General features: G+C 31.9%; 1 protein-coding gene across 5 annotated transcripts in view; it reads left to right on the top strand.

The window, feature by feature from the left end:
• The window catches only part of LOC142318975 (facilitated trehalose transporter Tret1-like), a 230986-nt gene that overhangs the window by 37891 nt on the left and 171194 nt on the right, over positions 1-21901 (top strand). The window contains exon 1 of one of the 5 annotated variants that reach the window (XM_075355714.1): positions 97-115. The exons of the other annotated variants lie outside the window; for them this stretch is intronic. The gene's annotated coding sequence lies outside the window, so the exon portion shown is untranslated. Of the gene's footprint in view, positions 1-96; positions 116-21901 lie in introns of those variants that run through there. 5 annotated transcript variants of the gene reach the window in all.

Below are 21901 nucleotides of genomic sequence, written 5' to 3'. Positions count from 1 at the left end.
TTAAAATGCTCTATTGCAGGAAGAAAAAAATTAATGATGTAATTATTTCTACAAACGTATTTTTCTGAAAGAATATTATTGAATACGCTAAATCTTGTTTTCTTGCTGCAGTTGTGTAAGTAAACATTTTATTTTTTAAAGGTATGAGATTCCTAACTACGTTTAAAATTCCATTTTACTGATGATCATTAAACTTATTTGTTCCACTCATTAATTTTTATAATTAGGCTGACTGTAGTGTTATGAGAAAATCACACAAACACATACGCCTGTGTAGATGTATAATTGCATAATATTTCCAAAGAATAAAAAAAAAACAAAAACAAAAATTGATTAACATTTTACGCATGTATATTACAGAAGATGTATATTTAAAAATTACGTGCGGTCTAAAATGATATAAGTTTTTTCCGACTTAAATCTTCCATTAACTGCTAAAAGGCTTTTTTATTTCTACTATGTAATTATATATATATATATATATATATATATATATATATATATATATATAAGCACCTAATTCGTTAAGTGCTAACCATAAAGTTTTACGATACTGTTGTATATAATTCTACTACTTATTTAATAAATGTAGTAGACCTTACATTCAAACTATACTGAAATATAATTATATATATGTGTGTGTGTGTGTATAAAATTCTAATTTTTTAAAATTTCTTTGTTTTGATCAACTTATCTTAAACCATTTTTTAAGAATTAAATTCTCTACAAGTTTTGTTTTGAAAATTTTACGTATTTATTACTCATTTAACAAAGTTATTGTGTCAAACATAAAAAATAAGTTTTTTTTTACCAATTTATTAGTTTCTCAAAAACTACTGCAGGTAAGGTTCTGGAATCTATTTTATTTTATTTTTCAGGTAAAAACCATAAGAATTGACTAATTCTGCTTCCATAATTAACGCGCTAAAAATTCAGGATGATCTCGTTTTACCAGGATAGTTGAAATCCGAGCGAAATCTTTCACTATACGTAACTCGCAAACGAAGCATTTCAGGACATACGTTTATATGAACGTTTTCCATTATTTTCACGATTAGAATAGGTTATGAGGGGTGATCTTCGATACACACCCTACAAACATTTGTATTAATCCATTTAAATGTATATATTTATATAATTTAATTAAGATATTTTCTCGAGGTGATTTTACGTTTTTATTTAAAAGCAAAACAATTTCAAATAAATTTCATTTACTTTGGTAGGAAGCAAAACTTCTACATACAAAAGATAGTTTCAGAATCTATTCTCGCAAATGGGTTCATCAACATTCAGCAGAGCTAGCCCTTAAATGGCAATGAATTTAAAATGTCAAAATTAAAAAAATCCCTTTCGGCGGAGGAAGGCGGAGGTAGATTTCACTGGTGCTAAGTAGGGGATAAAAAAGATTTTCACCTTAAAGTTAAGAAAAACTTCAAATTTACTCAATACGACAAGGTTGCATGTGAAAAAAGCTTCACATATTTAGCATACTATAAGTCCCATCTTCTTACAATTCTATCATCATTTTGATCATCCCTTGCCGTAAGGGTTGGTCATATCAAAAATTTTTGTAGACAAAAGTTTTAGGTAATTTTAGAGGACTAACGATCATTTGAAACCGATTCGATGCTTTGCCTATTAAGGGAGGTATGATTTTTTTTCTGTCTTCGAAACCCTATTTCTTCAATTCCCTGGGCCAATGGTTGGTGATATCAAAAGACTTTACTTAGATAAATTTTAGGCCCTTATCCAAAAAATAGTAGGAATATAATAAGAAATTTATAGAGATATTTTGTGTTTTCAAAAAAGCCCCCCCATTTCCACCCCCATGGTCCGATATTGCTCATTAAAGAATTCGACCGAGTTTTTGGTTCGTTATATTTTATGTATCAATTTGAAAGTGATTGGTGCAAAATTATGGCAGTTATTATTTCCACAAGAAAGTGAAATATATATATATAAACGTTTGAAGTGACGGTGGTTTTGGGGTCTGGGGGATATGAAATGCGAAGATATGTCGAAATTTCCGGAAGTCGAATCATGGTACCAATTACAATAGGTAGCTTTCTTATGAAATCTACCTAAAAATAACTGCAAAATAATTACTTTTTTGTTCTTAAAACTTTAAACCGGTTTCATTTTATTAGAATATTCTATTTTCATATCTTTTTAGTTTAATTAGTATTCAAAATTTGGATTAACATATAAAATAAAAAATTTTCACTTAGAAAAAAAGTCGCGTGCAATAACCATAAAGGTAAGAAACGCACGCGTCGTGGCAAAAATAAAAATTGAAACTATTTTTAATTTATTAATAATTATTTTTTTTTTTTAATAAAAATCTAAAACTATTTTTGGTTTATGGAATATGCGAATGTGTAATATTTCAATATTCTGAGTTTACCAAATAATTTTATTGAATCTTCGATGAAATACTGATTCCTTTAATAATCTAGTACAGCCATTGATGACAATATAATAAAAAAATATATTAAAACATTTTCTAAATAATGTAAATTTTTATATATTTATATACAGTGCGTTCGGAATGCTGGGCAGTATGCTTTAGAATTATTCGTGCATTCTGTTTTTTTCGGCATTAGGTTGGTTGCCGTGTGAGCTGGTTGGGCGTTCCTCAGTAATAAACCAAGACGTCAGTTGCGGAGTTGTGATTGAACGTGCTTCGTTTCGTTTCGTGTTATTTCGTTTAGCGGAATTAATAGTTGCGAGAAACGTAATGATTTTTCGTTTATCGATGGAGAAAAGAATTTTTCTCGATGTACAAGTCTTTCGTGAAGGTGATAAATACACTGATTTAGTGAAGCACAAGTTTTCTGAAAAGTATCAAAAGATTCCTGTTCCTCTCCGCAATACAGTTTGAACTCTTGTCGAAAAATTTCGGGCAACTGGCTGTGTTGAAGGCACTAATCGAAGCAAAAGGCAACCTAAACTAAGCAAACAGAAGCTGCTTGATATTTAGAACGTTGTGCCCGAAAGTCCATCAATTTCAACGAGTAAGTTAGCACAGTAGCAGTATATTGAACTTGCTACTGTACATAAAGCTGAAAGAAAAGAATTGAAACTTTTTCCCTACGAAGTAATATGTATTCAAGAACTGAAATCTATCCAAATGTATAGATCATGCCAAAAGACTAAATTGTTATCAACGGTTTAAACGTTTTATGTACCAAAATTTCGTAGGTATGCTCGACATTACGTTTTTTACAGATGAAACGTGGTTTCTTACGGAAGGGGATATCAGTTTACAAAATACACGAAAAGAAAATTGGACTCTGGTTCGGTGCGAGTAGAACGCGCATTCTGGGCTCAATATTTTTGAAAATACAGTTAATAGTGATCGTTGTTGTCTTGTTTTAACAAAGGTCATTGTAGTGTAGCCGAATGGTTTAAGGCGACAGTCGGCCGCGTGTAGAAGTGTATATTTGTATGTATATACGTACGTATGCATCTCGTATAACTAAAAAACGATTAGTCGTAGGATGTTGAAATTTTCTAGTTGTATACCTCCCCTTTTGATTGCAACTGGACCAAAAGTGTCCAAAGAAGCCCATCATCCAAAAGAATTCGGATTTTGGACTTTTTCTTAACTGCAGTAATAAGCCCTCATTGAGAGATTTTCAACGATATATCATAAGTGGCACTTATTTTCATTAGTTCTAGAGTTATAGCCAAATAAAATTTTAATTAATGAAATATTTGAAACTTGCATGCCGAAGGCACATCAGTTCGAATCAGACTTCACCTCCTTTTTTTAATTTAAATATATTGATTTATTAATAACCATTAACCTTTGATTGTAAAGATTTTTTACAGTAAATAATAATTCAATAATAACAAAAAAATAAAAAAAAATAATAATCAGAAGTTATTAATGAAATAAAATTTCAGGTACTTTTAAAAATGTGTATATGTAATTTAACAGGTGTACAAGGAAATCATGTGGTGTCCACTTCAGATTTTTTTAGATTATTGAACGATTATTAATTTTTTTTCTTCTTTAATGAATATCTTTAACTGACAACTTCAGTCTCAACGGGGCTAGGGCCCCGATTTATAACTTAAAAACCTCCATCGGATAACACGAATATATTCTAAAAATTTTAAAGAGATCTGTCCGTTGGTTCTCGCGTGATGCGAGAAAAAGACAGCAAAACTTCAGCATTATATATAAGGAAGGATATAAATATATACAGTTAGTGTATATTTTTGTTTAAGGTTTATTTTAAAAATGTAACAATCGAAAACTAATTTGACGAGCCAGGAAACTCTCCTAAAAGCAATTGTACAAATCTTAGTCGACCAGCAGCGGATTTAAACAGTACAAGCACCATTTTGAACTCCCACTTGGAGTATTATTTTACGAAAAAAACAATGGGTTAAGTATATTATTAGACATAAAATAAATCAGTTCTTAATAATTTAACTCAATCAGGGTTAATCATTTTTTTGTTTAATAATTGAGGAGGATTTGCTTACCATGTCCCCGGACTTTTACTTTAACCTATTAAATTTTTTTCAGCTATACGTTTCTACTTCTTATTCTTCCTTTTAGATTGTTAGAAATTAACTCTTAATACACTGAATATATTTTTTAGTCAATTTCTTGTTTTAATTTAGTTATCAACTATTTATAAATCTTTGTTTAGAATTAATTCCATTAATAAAATTATTCGTCTAAAATTTTCAATATCATGAAAAACCGGTTATACAAGGTTTTTTTATTTATTTATTATTTATACATTTTTGTACATAAAAATAGTTTTCATAAATAAATTTTTACGTCTGCACGTCTGTACATTATCATACAAAACCGGTTTTTAATTTAATTTTATTGTTTTACCTATTTAACTTATTAGAATTTAGAATTGACATTAATATTTACAACATTTAAAGAACATAGATTCTAGCTAGCCGTAATAAAACTTGGCGATCATGGCGCTAATTGGATGATTTTAAAATACGGATTTAAGTTTATATCACCATTTAAATCGTACTGTGATTCATATCTACGTCACGATCGTTATGTGAATTCAACGATAAGTAGTGAATAGCAACGAACCCACCGGGTTGGTCTAGTGGTGAACGCGTCTTCCCAAATCAGCCGATTTGGAAGTCGAGAGTTCCAGCGTTCAAGTCCTAGTAAAATCAGTTATTTTCACACGATTTGAATACTAGATCGTGGATACCGGTGTTCTTTGGTGGTTGGGTTTTAATTAACCACACATCTCAGGAATGGTCGAACTGAGACTGTACAAAACTACATTTTATTTACACTCATACACATCATCCTCATTCATCCTCAGAAGTATTATCTGAACGGTAATTACCGGAGGTTAAACAGGAAAAAGAAAATGAATAGAAACGATGTACTTGATTAAAAGAGAAAATTTTGTATTTTTACTACCATCAATATAACGTCTGCCATTAATCCTTCTCTATTTCCAACTGTATATGAGTTCTTGTAAATCCCATTTTCTTATAGATTTTCTGTAAATTTACTCTTTTCTGTCCTTTCCTCTTTGGTCATTTTACAAATCCTTGTATGGATATATCCCAGCTGATTATCATTTCCATTCAGAATTGTTCTTAATAAACTTTTATACACGTTCACTATCCTTGTTACTACATTAATTTTTCACAATGTCTGTCCATTTAATTTTCTCCAGCCTACTTCATACCGTAATTTAAAATAGCTCTAGCAATTTTTTTTCCATTTTTCACATCTACATAGATACAATCCAAGCTTAACACTTTACAAGACGCATCGTAAACACTAATGCCATCTTACCACAAAATGATTGTCTTTCTTTCTGTTAAATTTTTCCTTAGAATTGCTATTCTTGTTTTTATTTAATTTCAATTTTGTAATTTTCTATTATAATTGTATCTAAATATCTGCTCTGTTTTATTTTTTCAGTTCTTCCTTTTTTTTTGAACACATTTATCACTATTCCTTATTCTGTTATGATAAGCTATAATTTAAAAATATTTTTAAACAGTATAATAGAACATCGGCAAAATTACTCAAAATGAACTCTAAAGAATATTATTTAAAAAATAAATCCTTAAAATGATTTTTCAATTTCGTTGTTTTATTTTCTTTGATTTTGCTTATATTTTCAGCTTTTATAACTGTAAAATAACCACTACCGTTTTGTAATATTTAAGTAACTTTTCCCACTATTAGTCTTCCTCTGAATACTTTTAAAAACTTTTGTTATATCAACTCTGGCTATGCCTTACACGAATCACTCTTATCTCATACAATTGTTAAAATATTATTGTAGATTACAATTCTCAAAACTTTGAGAAGACTGCATCAAATATACTTGTATATATTATTTTACTGAATATATATATATATATAAATATTTCTTTCCGAAAGTTGCTATGCACTGGAATTACTGAAGTTTAATGATGATACTTTCTTCATTATTACTTTGTATTTTTATTGCAATATATAGAAACAGATATTACAATAACTGGAATAGTTTATAAAAGGTGTTGAAAATGACCTCCTCTAATATCAATTCATGTCTAATATCACACGCACGTTCGTTGTTCAAGTTTACACGTTTGTTTTTGTGTACAATTTGTTTTCAAACAAACTGAAACAAGATAAATATAAATATAGTATTATATTATATATATATTTATCTTGTAATATTATATATATATATTTTTTTTTTTCAGAATTAACGAAAAAACTTTCATTCAATTAATAGACGCAATCGAATAAGATCTCTCTATATTATTATATTATAAATTACAATAGTACATAAATCATTTCTTTTTGTTTTTTAATATACTTCGGTTTGTTTTCTCCAACCAGTTTAACAGCTACTACCTGGTGGGTGTGTGTGTGTGTGTATGTATGTATGTATGTGTGTAGATTAGCAACTACGACCACAGCTACCGGCTTGCTAGGCCTGGACTTAGTTACAGCGTAGTGCAATGTAAGTGTAAATATACCAGTAAACATGCAGTCTTAAACTGTTACAGGTCGACCGCTTCTGAGACGTGTGGCTTTAATTGAAAACCAACCACCAAAGAACACCGGTATTCACAGTCTAGTATTCAAATCCATATAAAAGAAAATACCTTTATAAAGGATCGAACCTTAGAACTCTCGAATTCGAAAATCAGCTGATTTTACGATGAGTTTAACCGCTAGACCAATTCGGTGGGTAGATTTCATTAGAAAGCTACCTATTGTAATAGGTACTATGATTCGACTTACGCAAAATTTCGACATATCTTCGCGTTTCACATCCCCAAACCCCAAAACCACCGTCAGTCCAAAAGTTTATATATGCATTTATATACGTACATAAATTTTTATATTTTATTTATATTTATAATTTTATTTATATTTTTCACTTTCTTGTGGACATAATAACTGCAGTAATTTTGCTCCAATCACTTTCAAATTGATACATAAAATATAACGAACCCAAAATCTCGGTCGAGTTCTTTAATGGGCAAAATCGGACCTTGGGGGTGGAAATGGGAAAGTTTTTTCGAAAAAACAAAATATCGCTATAATTTTCTTATTAATTAAAATATCGAATTCGTTTAAAGTACCTACTACTCTTTGGATAAGGGCCTAAAACTTATATAAATAACATTTTTTGATATCACCAACCATTAGCTCATGGGGTGGAAAAAATGAAATTTCAAAGACAAAAAAAATCATACCTCCCTCAATAGGCAGAGTATCGAATCGGTTTAAAGTGGTCGTTTGTCCTTTAAACATTACCTAAAACTTTTATCTGAAACAATTTTTGATATGATTAACCCTTACGGCAAGGGATAATCAAAACAAAAATTAAAATGAAAACCAAAATATCGGTATAACTTTCTTATTAAGTAAAATATCGAATTCGTTTTAAGTTCCTACTATTCTTTGAATAAGAGCCAAGGGGCCCTTTCAAGGGCAAAAAAAAATTAGGCACAGGATCGAATCCGATTAAAGTGATCGTTGGTCCTCTAAATATTACCTAAAAATTTTGTCGATTTTTGATATGACCAATCCTTACGGCAAAGGATAACCAAAATATTGTTGGAATTGTAAGAAGCTCCTTCCCATATGCTAAACATGTGAAACTTGTTTACATATGAAACTTCTGTCATATTGAGTGAATCTGGAGTGAAAGCATTTAAACTGCCGTAATTTAGTACTGTGTATATTTTAATTTTTGACAATATTTTATTTATAATTTTAAGTGATAATATTTTATGTGGGTAATGTAGGCTTGTTTTACTTTCAAATCATCTTCTCAGCATCACTGTTGTTACATTTATACATGTTTTTAAATAAAACTTTCTGAAAACATTGTCTTTTTTTATCAATACAAAGAGTCAAACCTAGAATCTCCCACTAACCCTCTAATAAATGTGTTGTCAAGCAGTTCAAATCATCAAGCAGGACAAATCATAGTGAAGTCTTGATAAATTTAGCAATAGCTTGTAGTCCATTGAGAAAACGTAGTGTCCGTAAAACATGGAAAGTAATGTTTGATACGAGTTCGCCTAGTCCTATTTTGACCGGTGAACTCTACCTCCGCTTTCCGGCTTGCCGAAAGGAATTTTTTATTACCATTTGGTATTTCTTATACGTACTTTTTCATCCGATACTGAAAAAGTACTTTGTTAGTCGTAAAGTACGGAGAAATTTTGTTAAAAATTCGTAAATCAATTTTTTTTATAATATACATTCAATAATCAAATAATTAAAAAAAAAAATAGGGGTATCTTATTTCACTTGTATGTATTTTTCCTCATAAATTTCGAAACTACTGGAGTAAATGCATTAAATTCAATGATTCGTTTTTATTTTGTAGAGGTAGTTGTTGTGATAATCCTGTAGTACTTTTCTTTCTGTTACATAACATCAAAAGTTTTTAAAGAAAATGTGGATTACCTGATCATTTAAATAGACAATCTAAAAATTTTGTTGATGATTGCTTAGTATTGAACTTTAATAAAATAATACGAGTGTAAGTCAATTATTATCCGCAGTGTAGTTATAAATTTTATTGCAGTACAAATAGGAAACTTAAATGTACATCATTTTTCAACATAGTCCCCTTGCATTTCAACGCACTTGGTCCATCGTTGCACAGCTTCCTGATGCCCTCATAAAAGAAGGTTTTCAGTTGAGCTGAGAGAAAGGAATGCACCGCTTCTTTCACTGTTTCGGCCGAGGTAAATCGACGGCCCCTTAATGCCTCTTTGAGTGGACAAAACAAGTGGTATTCAGAAGGGGCAAGATCAGGACTACACGGAGGATGAGCCAGTACTTTAAAGTGGACTTTCTGGAGCGTTTCAGTAGTATTTGGACACGTATTGTCGTGCAACAACACAACACTTTTCAACAGCAGTCCTTGTCGTTTGCTTCGAACTGCAAGCTTCAGCTTGGCAGTAAGCATTTCACTGTAACGCGCACTGTTTATTGTCGTGCCCCTTTCCTCATAATTTTCCAGTAATGGGCCTTGTGAGTCCCAAAAAACCGTAAGCATCAGTTTTCCTGCGGACGGTTGGGTCTTGAACTTTTTTTTTGCAGGGCGAATTTGGATGTTTCTATTCTGTACTCTGCCGTTTACTCTTCGGCTCGTAATGATGGATCCGTGTTTCGTCACCGGTGATGATTCTGTCCAAGAAGATGTCCCGTTCGTTACCACAACGATCCAAACGTTTTTGGCTGATCTCCAAGCGCGTTTGTTTGTGCAACTGTGTAAGTTGTTTTGGGGCCCGTCTTGCACAGACTTTATGAAACCAAAGTCTGTTGTGGATGATTTCGTACGCAGAACCGTGACTATTTTGCAGACTATATGCCGCTTCATCAATAGTTACTCGTCTGTCTAAGAAAACCATGTCTCGTGCACGCTCAATTTTTTCCTCGTTTGTGCCGGTAAACGGTCGTCCGGCTCCTTCGTCGTGCGTAACACTTGTGCGACCATTTTTGAATTTTTCAATCCGTTCGTAGACACTCCGTTGCGGCAACACACTGTTCCCGTACTGTACCGAAAGTCTTCGAAGAATTTCGGCCCCTCTTACACCTTCAGACCACAAAAAACGGATCACTGAACGTTGCTCTTCTTTGGTGCAAACAAAAAGCGGAGCAGCCATGGTTAACGGCAGGGCAACGATAATGGAACTAACCTAGCAGCATCAAACCTGCACAGACATAACAATTAAACCACGCATGCGTCATCTACGCAACACGACAGTACTACCAACATATACAAAAATATAACTAAATTGCCAATAATAATTGACTTAGCCTCGTAATAATATATAGATTCATAGAATTCTGATATTAAAAATATTTTCAAGCAGAACTTCAAGAAAATCAGCAGAAAATTTGATCAGAAAAAACAACACATAATTCTTCATTTAAAACAGTCTTACACGTCAAATTAATAATTTTACGCTCAAAAAATTGTAACGTATGAGAACAGCTACGCATTAATAATTAAATGCTTGGATGCTGGTTGTGCCGACCGGATTTTAAATACGCAGTAGCATTAAACAACTGTTTTTTTTCAGAGCTTTTATCATTGTTGATCACTACTTGGCTTAACCTTTACATTTTTATTGTAAACCACAATTCCACACCATTCAAAAAATATTAATAAATAAGTTAAACAGCTACGGTATTTAAATATTTCAACCGTTTTTAAATATTTACTAGCTTAAAAATGAGCTTTATGAAGAAAACCAGAAATTGAAATTAATCTGCAATTCTGTTTTTCAGAATACTTTTAAAAATTTCGTCGTCAAAAATTTGAAATCGTTCGGATTTTGTTATTATTTTATTCCTATCGATTTATTTTTAAACCATAAGAAGAAAATTTCACAAAATAATTTATCACCTTGAATAAGATAAAGCCTTGGCCTGATAATAAAATAGTTTTTATATAAAGAAAAATATTTCATCATGAGAAGTGAGTTGATCTAATCCTAGTAGCCGTAAAGTATTTCATAAAAAAAATTTTACTAATCGTTTGTTACATTTTCCTAAAGTTTTTGATTGAATGCAAGATAAGCAATAAAATTAAAAAAGTATTTTACATTTAAAAAAAGAAGCTGTATACCTCCAGAATATACTTTTGAAATAGTGTATTTACAGCAATTTATTGTATTTTATTATTGTATTGTATTTTTTTTTTAACTCGCAAAAAATAAAAAAACTATGAAAGATTATTTATTACATGATGAATCAATGAAGATTCTTTTTATTCTCCCCGCACGCTCGCGAATGCGAGCGCTAGCACACACATACACAGCGAGAGAGAGAGAGAGAGAGAGAGAGAGAGAGAGAGAGACAGACAGACAGACAGACAGACATGTGTATATTAATTTCTTAAGTGTTTAAACTAATTCTAATTAAAAGTAATAAACAAATTTATTATAAAATTTAAGAAAAATATTTATTTTTTCGTGACGTCTTTAACAAATACGTGTTAAAAAATCACTTTTAACCGCTGCCACCCATCATCAAAAGTTATTTTAAAAATTACATATATTTATAATCTGTCTTTATAGGTCTATCAATAATAGTATAATTAAAATTACAAATCGAACAAGTAAAATTTAAATAATCTATCATGCCGGTCTCCGTGCGCGAGTGGTAGCGTCTCGGTCTTTCATCCGGTTGTCCTGCGTTCGAATCCCGGTCAGACATGGCATTTTCACACACGCTACAAATCATTTATCTTATCATCTAAAGCAGTACCTAACGGTGGATGCGGAGGTTAAACCAAAAATATAAATAAATAAATAAAATAATATATCATATTTATTTTATAAAATAACTTTTTTTTGTTGCTTTTACGAACTCAAAGGATCACTTTAATTCAATTTCTAGGCTAGTCCATTTTGTGATCGGTTCTTCTTATTTCCGAATCGTGTGAGTTGTTTTATTCTTGCTTCTTTTCTTTTTGCTCACATCTTTTTGAGGCGTTCTGAACTTTGGCGCTTGTCCTCATCTGAATACACCCTGTTGGGGTTTTTGATTTTAGGTTCAAATGTTATCATATTAGTTTTAATTAGTTTGTCGTATTTTCCAGATTTTGTGATTACATCTTCTTTGGAGATTCTCAACTTTTCCATATCTTTTCGGAGTTTCTTTATTCATTTCGGATTTGTTGTTCTTTCCCAGTATAAGTTAATTATTTGGTTTGCAAGTCTGGTGTTTTCTGCTCTAAGTAGGTGCCCCAAGAATAAAATTCTTTTGTTTTCCCAAAGAAATTTGTTAGTGGGGTTATTATTTTATATACTTCTTCATTTGGGATTATCCTCCACTGTCGTATGTTTTTCTTGTTTATGCATTTTTTGACTATCTTCCTTTCTATCTTTTCGATACTTTCTGCTTCTCCAATTTTGTATGATCCGAAGAGAGTCTCCCTGGCTTATTCTGTTTCTGGAACAATTACGGTTTGTTAATGTCTGATTTTAGTATTTGTCGATTGGAATTTTTTATTGTTTAGATAAATTATTTGTAAGATAAATAATTAATAATAATATTTAATACGGGATTTTAAACGAAATAATAACTAAAGGAAAAGAGATGAGTAGTTGAGAAAATAGTTGACACAAATTAAAAAATTAAATTTATAAAAAAAACTGATAACTGTGTAGTCGCGGAAATCGTTCCGCGTTCCGGGACTTACCCGGGAAAGTCAGATAAATCTTTTCCATCACGCAGTTAAAGCCGAGTTCCGGGAAATTGTGGGTTGTCCCACAATTGTGGATTGTTTCTGATGCACGGCTTACTCACACAACTTAATTTAAAATATTTACCATTTTATTTAAATATAATATTTTTTCGTTTATTTAATTCGATAATTCTAACTAAAGCGCACGCGCATACCGTATTTAATTCGCGCGAATGTGGCGGTACTAGCGGGGACGGTCAGCACCAACTAAACTAATGTAATTTCACAACTTACATTGAACAAATTTCACTTGTTCGGTCGGAGTACTGATACAGCAGCGAGAGTTGACGAACCAGGTACCGAGTCAACCGGGCAATCCACTCGAAACCCAGCTAAACCGACTTATGTTTTTACACTTTAAATATTATTCATTTATTTAATTCTACCGCTCACCTGTGACGTCACAACATTCCAGACGACTATAACAACATTTTTTGGGGTGGGGATACGATTTTGCAGAAATATTTTTTGGCAAATATTGTTATTTTTTAATTGTTAACAAATGTGCCTAAGAAAAATATAACCTTAATTAGGCGAAATCTTGAGATACTGAGGGTGATTTTGCTCTATAGCCTCACCCGCTTGACCTTTTAAGTTGAAAATTTAATGCCCTCAGTGTCCCATATATAAAAGTAATCTGACAAAGGTTGGTCAAAATCGGTCGAGTAGTTCTGGAGATATAGATTATTTAGATTTTTCGGTATTGGGGTATTCCATTTTAATTCAACAAATGATATGGCATAACTGTTTTTGATTTATAAGTTATTTAAATCAAAAACAGTTATGCCAGATCATAATAACAGATATGATAACACCCACTTTGTAGTGGCAACAAAATATTTTTTTATGTTTTTAAAAAATTTTTTCTTGAGTAATAGCCTATTTTCTAACTTGCCAACAGATAAAACCAGTTATTTTCGTCACCTTTTCCATGAGCTGTAGCATTCTTATTTTACATCATACAGAGGTCAAAAAGAGCTTTTTAGAAAGAGTAAAGATGGAACTTCATCTTTGTGTACTCAAAATTCATTTTATTACATAACCAAATCTTGTAATGTTTACTGAAGTTACTTTTGCAAATTACGTTTCAAATTTTTGGCCCAAAATAAATAATGAATGGCCTGGGGTAACAGGCCTGTTTTTTATCTTTTTACTCTTAGGCGCTAGTAGTACTTATAAAAAAAATTGGACTGAATGTCCTTCATTAAAAAAATGGCCGCCAAATCGTAAGATTTTGAAAATTTCTCATTTTTGGGGCCCAAAAAACCACATGTGAGACAGGTGGAAAAAATCTGCAATGTTTATAGCCGTAAGTACGTTTTATGTACCTTAAAACCATATAAAATTTATTTTGTTACTCAAAGGGGTTGACGAGTAATGAATTACTTACGTTTAGGTAAAGAATTAAGTGTTTAAAGATTAAGTACGTTTAGGTAAAGAATGTTGGTCAAAAAAAGTGCATGATTTATACGAGAAAATGCACGGTAAAGTAGAATATAAAAAGAAATTATATTAACAAATTATTGTTAAATTAGTAATTATAGAATAAAATAAAATCAGGATTTTAAAATCCTGATTTTCTTTTTTGTTAAACTTTGAATTTAAACAAATTTTAATCAATTTATTAACAGACTTATAACCAATACATCCATGTTAATGCATTTTTATAACTCATGTTTTTAAAATAAATACTGAAAACTAAGGAACGAACCAGCGTCGAAAATTAATAATTGTATTTTTGTTAAATTATGTTTTTTTCATAATTTATATATATATATACACACAGAGCAGTGGAAGGGATCTGCCGTAGGGAAGTTGACATGGTGTAATACACGCACGCGCATGCAGACACACGCACGCGCAAGTAAAGAATGAATTGCTTGATCGTTTCAATTAATTATCATTCACGACCAAGTGTTTATTTTTAATTATACGTAATTTTGTAAATAATTTCCAAAGAAACTGTACAGCTTATGAATAATTAAACATATTGAGCCTAATTTGTATGATGTTAATTTTTGCAGTACAAAGGAGAATCTCTTTTTACGTTACAATACACATTAAAACATCTTTTATGAACGAGATAAAATATGAATATTTTTACTTTCTCGTCTAGCGCTTTAGCAGAGTTGTAGTTTTAAAAAGGAAAATATTGTAACCGGTCAATTTTGGCATATGCTGTTTTCACCAGATCTTGACGGTTTGACACCAAAGAAACCCAAAAAATCGGATGGAATTTTTCCGGATGTTCGTATGTACATGTGTGTGTTAGGTCTTCCACTCCTTATATATCCAGAATTACTGGACCGATAGTAATCAAACTTGGTCACATTACTTCTATATACGGAGCATTAATGCCATTAAATTTTCAACTTAAAAGGTCAAGGGGGTGAGGCTGTAGAGCAAGGTCACCCTCACTATCTCGAGATTTCGCCTAATTAAGATCTTATTTTCTTACGCATATTTATTAACAATTAAAAAATAATCTTAGCAAAAAGCAATTTTTCCACCCCCTCTCACCACAAGGAGCGCTAGTGTAGCGCTGATATACAGCTGTTGTAGTAGCCAAGTTGTGACGTCAAAGGTGAGCGGTAGAATTAAATAAATTAATAATATTTAAGGTGTAAAAAAATATTTAAAGTGCTCGCTATTACTGCCTTACCCACGCGAATGAAATACGGTAGCGCCCGCTTTAGTTAGAGTCATTAAATTAAATAACAAAAAAATATTGTATTTAAATAAAATTGTAAGTATTTTAAATTAAGTTGTGCAAATGTGTAAGCCGTACATCAGAAAAAAGTCGCGTGACGGGAAAGTCCTACAACTTTTCAGCTTTTTTAAAAATATTTCTTTGTTGCTTGTTCACCAATAGGAAATAGATATTCGACGAAGAATATTTTTAAATTATAACACGTTTTTATCTGAGATTTTATTTGTTTATTATCTTTATTAATTATATAGTTAATTTCTAAAATAAATTAAAAATTCAGTCAAGCACATAACATAACAAAAGTTAAGAAGACATAGATTCAAAACATAATATAACAATAATTATATAACTATATAATGTTTATATAAATATAAACAAGAACAAAACGAAAGTAATGAAATGTAGTAGAAATAATGAAGTTGGACCACTGAATCTAAAAATAGGAAGAGAAAAGATTATGAAGGTAGAAGAATTTTATTTAGGAAATAGAATTACTAAAGATGGACGAAGCAGGAGCGATATGAAAATGCGGAATAGCAGAGGCGAAACGAGCCATCAGTTAGAAATATAATTTTTTACATAAAAAATTAATTTAAACGTCAGGTAAACATTTTACGTTTGAAGCGTAGCTTTATATGGATGTGTAACTTGGACGATCGGAGTACCTGAGAAAAAAAGATTAGAAGCTTTTGAAATGCGGTGCTGTAGAACAATTTTAAAAGAGGTGTTGCGGCAAATTGATGAAGAAAGAAGCATTTGGAAAAATATAGTTAAAAGAAGAGACAGACTTATAGGCCATATATTAAGGCATCCTGTAATAGTCGCTTTAATGTTGGAGGGACATGTAGATGGGAAAAATTGTGTGGGCAGGCAACTTTTGGAATATGTAAAACAAATTGTTAGGGATGTCGGATGTAGGGGGTATACCGAAATGAAACGATTAGCATTAGATAGGGAATCTTGGATAAAAAAAAAAATTGTAATTATCACAAATACTTCCTTTTATTTTATTTCCATACTCTATAAGGATTAGATATCGATTAATCATAAATAATTATTTATAAGAACATAAATAATGTACAGTAGCCAGTTTAGTTTGTTTTTATCTTATGACGAAAATAGTATTAATGTTGTAAAGTACCTGTACTTAATCCTTTTCAATTGAAAATTATTTATAATGTTTTTTTAATTCAGTCATAATCGTTTAATTCCCCTTTTTAAAATGGTAGCATATTTTATTTTATATAGGCCTATTTATATTTTTTTTTTTACTACCAATGCCTTTTAAAACAGTGTTATCTTTCAAGTATACTATTTTTATGATCGGAAAACGATACTAACTTGTAAACTGCGTAAATAATGAAAATACACTTAAATTAAGAAAAAAAATTTTTTGTTTCAAAGAAGTTTTTTAAATCTTTCTGCAATTCTTATAAATATTATAAACTACAGTAACAGCAATTTGTTCCTCAATATTTTTACTTTCTCGGCTACAGACGGCTCTATCGCTACTGCAGCAGTATAACATAAAGGAAAAGACTACAGGTCAAACGTTTTGCTATCGCGGCTTTTTCAAACGTCAACGCTTCAAAGTCCTGTCAGTTCAAAAAACACAAAATATAAAAAGTCCAAAAATTGTATGTATAAGTGTGTTGATCTGTATTTTAATTAATATTCCGAATTTTATCAACACAGATTGTTCGAAAATGTCTATATATTGGACATTAATGCGATTAAATTTTGGAAATTTTAAAAAAAAAGAAGGGCCGTCTTTCGTCATTCTGAGTTTTTTTAATTTTTATTTTGTGGTCATAGAAAGTATTTAAAATTCCATTTTAAAGTCGATCGGATATAGGAATGAGAAGATTTTTGACATTATTTGTAAACAGTTTTTGTCTCGGCTTCATTCATATCTCGTAGACACGTAGACCAAAACCGGTGAAATTTGCCACAAATATTTGGCTTAATATATATTGACCCTATCGGACAATGGGAGTATACCCATATTTTTTTACTTAACTATAATTTTTGTTTACCCTGCTTGAATAATGCACCGAATGGACCCAAATTATTGAAGTAAATAATTATTCCAATAAATAAACTTCCAAAAAACTAATTTGGACGGAACCCATAAGTAAAGTATAACTTTTTTAAATGTTAATTTTCAAAATTGAAAATGTAACTGTATTTAGTTTTAATGTAGAAGACATAGGAATTTTTTTTAAAGAAATGAGTGGGTCCTGTGGGTCACGGCTTAAGAATTTAAAACAGAATTTTTTATAATCTCTGTTACTTTATTTTGCGATTTTTAATAATTTTATATGATTTAGTTGTAGAGCAAAGGGATCAAAAGAAATCTAAATTTTTTTCTGATCTTTTTTACCTATTATACTCTAAAAACAGTGTAATCTTGACGATAAAAACATAATTTTTTCAGAGGGATCAACTGACAAAAACTTTTTACTAAGAATTATGGTTTTTCCTAAATTATAGTTTTTATGCTACATAATTTTTATAGTATAAACATAATTTCCTCCAGAGACTCAAATCGAACCCAAATTGTTTTTATTAAACATTTCGATCTTTCTTGCAATTAGACTCTAAATATTAATTAATTAAGTAATTTATATTTAAAAGCCCTATGCGTATTTTAAATAAAAATATGTCAAAGATAATAAATCTGATAGTTGCGGTACCCTTTGCCGGATTTTTTTCCTACTTTTACATTTGAAACAATATTATTTCATATAGAAATAATGATTAGTTGGTTTCAGAGGTTCCAATTTGAAGCAACGTAAAATCTACTCAACAAAAAACAAATTTTATAACAACCACAACCGAGATGTATTCGAAGTAAAAGTAAAATGTCGAATCAAAAATTTTCCAAATTGTGTAGAGCCTGAAATAAAGCCTTTAGATACTTGGAAATTTCATCACATTTAAAAGAGCACTGAAACTTTCAAATGCATTTATATCAATAATTTATAAAAATTTATATCTGTTAATTAGGAGAGTCTAGGGAATTTTTTAAACATACTTGCAATATTTTTACTTTTTAATAAATTGAATATCTTCACGAATTTTTATCTAAATTAATTTAAAAAATTACGGCTTAAAATTACTAGGAAAGACGCTTCTTATTAAAAAAAAAAAAAAAATGTTTCGACTCGTGAATTATCCCTGGAGGTATAACTTGTCAAAGTTGACCATCATTGGTCAACGCCCGTTCGACCGGGGGCGTGGCATCGATCCGCCGGTCCCTGATTGTGACTTGGTAATGCCGCACGAGACTCAATGATTGGACCGGGTGGGAGTACGGGGTTTGTCCCCGGCTCCTTTGCGGACCGGAATGAGGTTAGGGTCCCCTTGTTAGGTGACTTAATTTGGTCGACTTATTTGGGTGTAAGTCTGAATGTTTATGTTGCGTAAAACATAATTTTGATTGGTATGAGTGTAGCACTGATTTAACATAAACTCGTTCGTTTTCTGAGGCTATCACAGTCACGAACGGCGTTGTCAAATTTGGATTAGGCACGAGGTCCACCCTTCCGCGGTCTCTGATAGTTAGTTTGAGGGAATCATGCTAGATTGGATGTGAAGATGTCCTTTGAGGCTTACGTGAAAGCAAAATTAGATTTGTATTTTATTGATGCAAATGTCTGCCGAGGCATTTACATCGCTGGCATCCCAACCGAAGCCTGGCTGATGACTGTGAGATGTAATCAGTTAGAGGGTCTAAAGACGACCTCCGGTAAAGCCCTTCAAGGATCGGAACGGAGGGGGTGGTGTGGCAACCCGGTAACGTCACAAGGTGGGTGTCTTCCCCCTACGGGGTTGGGATGATCGTCATTGTGCAACTTTTGGAATAAATGATTATCGATAAATTAATAGACAGTTATTTAGTAATAATTTGCGTTTGCCGGTATATTTGAACTTTTCAGCTTAAAAGACATCGATTTAAAAAGGAAAACTGTAATTTCGTTTGTTAAAATTGGAAGTATGTTTGTAAATACTGAAAATATTTGTATGTAAATTTTTAATTTCTTTTTACTTCAATACAAGCTTTCTTCCTTTTTCAAAATAAATAAAATACAAAAATAATTAATAATACTGTAATTAAAAGTTTAAATATTAGCTCACGGGATCCAGGTAGTCACCAAGCACTTTACTAATTAAACAATAATTGAATTACAGTTTTTTCAAAAGAATTCATTGAGTTAAAAAATAAAAAAAACATTGAGATAAATAAAAACAGAATAAAAAATGTTACCTGAATTTGAAAAAAAAAAATAAATATAAAATAAAATAACTTTCTTATCATGAATAATAATATTAAGCTAGCAAATTTTATTTTTAATACGATTTGACACACCCAGGTTATCAAAATTGTTCTTTTCAAACTCGAGTTCTTGTTTGCACATTACATTTTTATTTACTTAAGCATTTTATTGATTTTTCCTCAATTATAAAATCTTTTTATTTTTTAAATGTTAATTTTACTGGCGTAACTGTAAGAAAAAAAAATTTAACAGAAATTATTAACATTTTACACCGGCTAAAACTAAGAACTTAATTGTTGACGTGTTAATTATTTTTCCGAATGGTTAGCGGTCTTAATTATAGTAGAAAATCTTTTTGCTATATCTTCATTAATATTTATTAATCTTTTTAAAAATATTTATTCATTTTTTCCTTTACAAACAATTTTTCCTCGTCATCATAAGGTTGCTTTTAATCTCTAAATAATGTTTTTAATTTATTTTACTTAACAAAACGAACAAACTTAGTTTATGGTTTTTTTTTATTTTTAGAGATAATCATTCCTAACTAAAATTTCTGCTATATTTAATACTTCATATATTTAATAAAAAAGCTAACAACACAGTTGGATTTTCCCGTCGCGCGGTTTTTTATGCACGGCTTACAAACACATATACACATAATATAATTAAAAATATTAATCATATTATTCAAATATAATATATTTTGTTTATTTAATTCAATGATTCATACTAAAGCGCGCGCGAATATTGTATTTCATTCGCGCGTGTATGGTGGTACTAGCGGCTACTTTAAATACTTTTTACACTTAAAATATTATTCATCTAATTAATTCCACCGGTCACCTTTTTTTTCCTCTGGTTAGGGGGGTAATCGCATTTACGGGCAAAGTTTCGGGCTCGCTAACAGGTTCCGCAGATGTTACGGCGTATGCAGCCTGCGCCCTACCGACTAAACCTCCACCTTACCAGCCCCCTCATCACGAGGCCGGAAACCACATTTAAGCATGTCAGCCCCAGTAGGTGCCTGCGAGCTCAGTGTATTCAGAGTCCTCGTGCATCATCACTGTCGTCCATCCATGCAAGTACGAACGAACGCCAGCATTTCAAAGGGCTGTCTGTCCTCCCTTCAGTCCGGTATCCTACACCTCACTGGTTTTCGCTGCTCTTCTGTGTTCTGCTGGACGATCCTCATGTTATTATCGGGGAACCTCGCCTCCTCATTTGAGTTGAGTCAGCCATGGCATCCTAGACATGGTTGCATCATGTTTCTTCTCACTATGTGTTCAGGTGTCCATCCTGCTCCTTCTCTCGCAGAATCTTTGTGGCTAGTTCTGCTACTGCAAGCCACTCTCTATCTCCCCTGAGCACATACTCTAGCATATTGTCTGATGTCAGTTGGAGAATTCCGAGGTCTCCATAGCGGCACCCATCTTCTACAGTCGAAGGTATGCTCTGAGGTATCTACTTCCCCGCAGTAGACACACCCAGGGTCTGCACGTAGGCGGAATCTGTGCAGGTAATCTTCAAAATTGTCGTGGTCAGTGAGGAGCTGTGTAAGGTAGTAATTCAGCTCCCCATGCCTTCTGCTTTGCCACGATTCAATCCGTGCGATGAGCCTCCATGTCCACCTCCTCTTCTCCGACGTGTATCATTGTTCTTGCCAGGCCGCTGTAAGCTGTTGCCTGGCTTCTCCTGGTGCCAGACCTCTATGTCTCCCTCAATCAATAACCTCGCAGGAGATAGTCCTGCCAGTATTAGTACCGCCTCCCCAGAAACGGTCCTGTACGCCGTTGTTATACGTAACGCAACCATGCGCTGTACGGCGTCTAGCCTCCTCTCGTTTCTCGCCATTCTCATTGCGTCACACCAAGCTGGCGCAGCGTACAAGACGATGGAGACAGTCGCCGACATGATCAGTCTCCTCCTTAAAGTCCTAGGTGCCTCAGTTATTCCTAGGTGCCTTCTTACACAGTTATTCCTGTTGGAATAACTGTGTAAGAAAAAGGGAGAGCGGTGGAGTCGACGAATAATTATATTCCTGCCTATTATATTAATAGAAAGTTCCGTAAACAGAAGTAGTATTGGAATATCTTAATATTTACCAACAGCGGTTAGCGTCTTTTCACCTCTATTAAGTATAATCACAAATATTAATCGTCTTTATA

The sequence above is a fragment of the Lycorma delicatula genome, chromosome 2 (assembly GCF_047948215.1).
Source record: "Lycorma delicatula isolate Av1 chromosome 2, ASM4794821v1, whole genome shotgun sequence".
NCBI lineage: Eukaryota > Metazoa > Arthropoda > Insecta > Hemiptera > Fulgoridae > Lycorma > Lycorma delicatula.
Note: the sequence above shows the minus strand (reverse complement) of the source record. Positions and strands in the feature narration are given on the sequence as shown.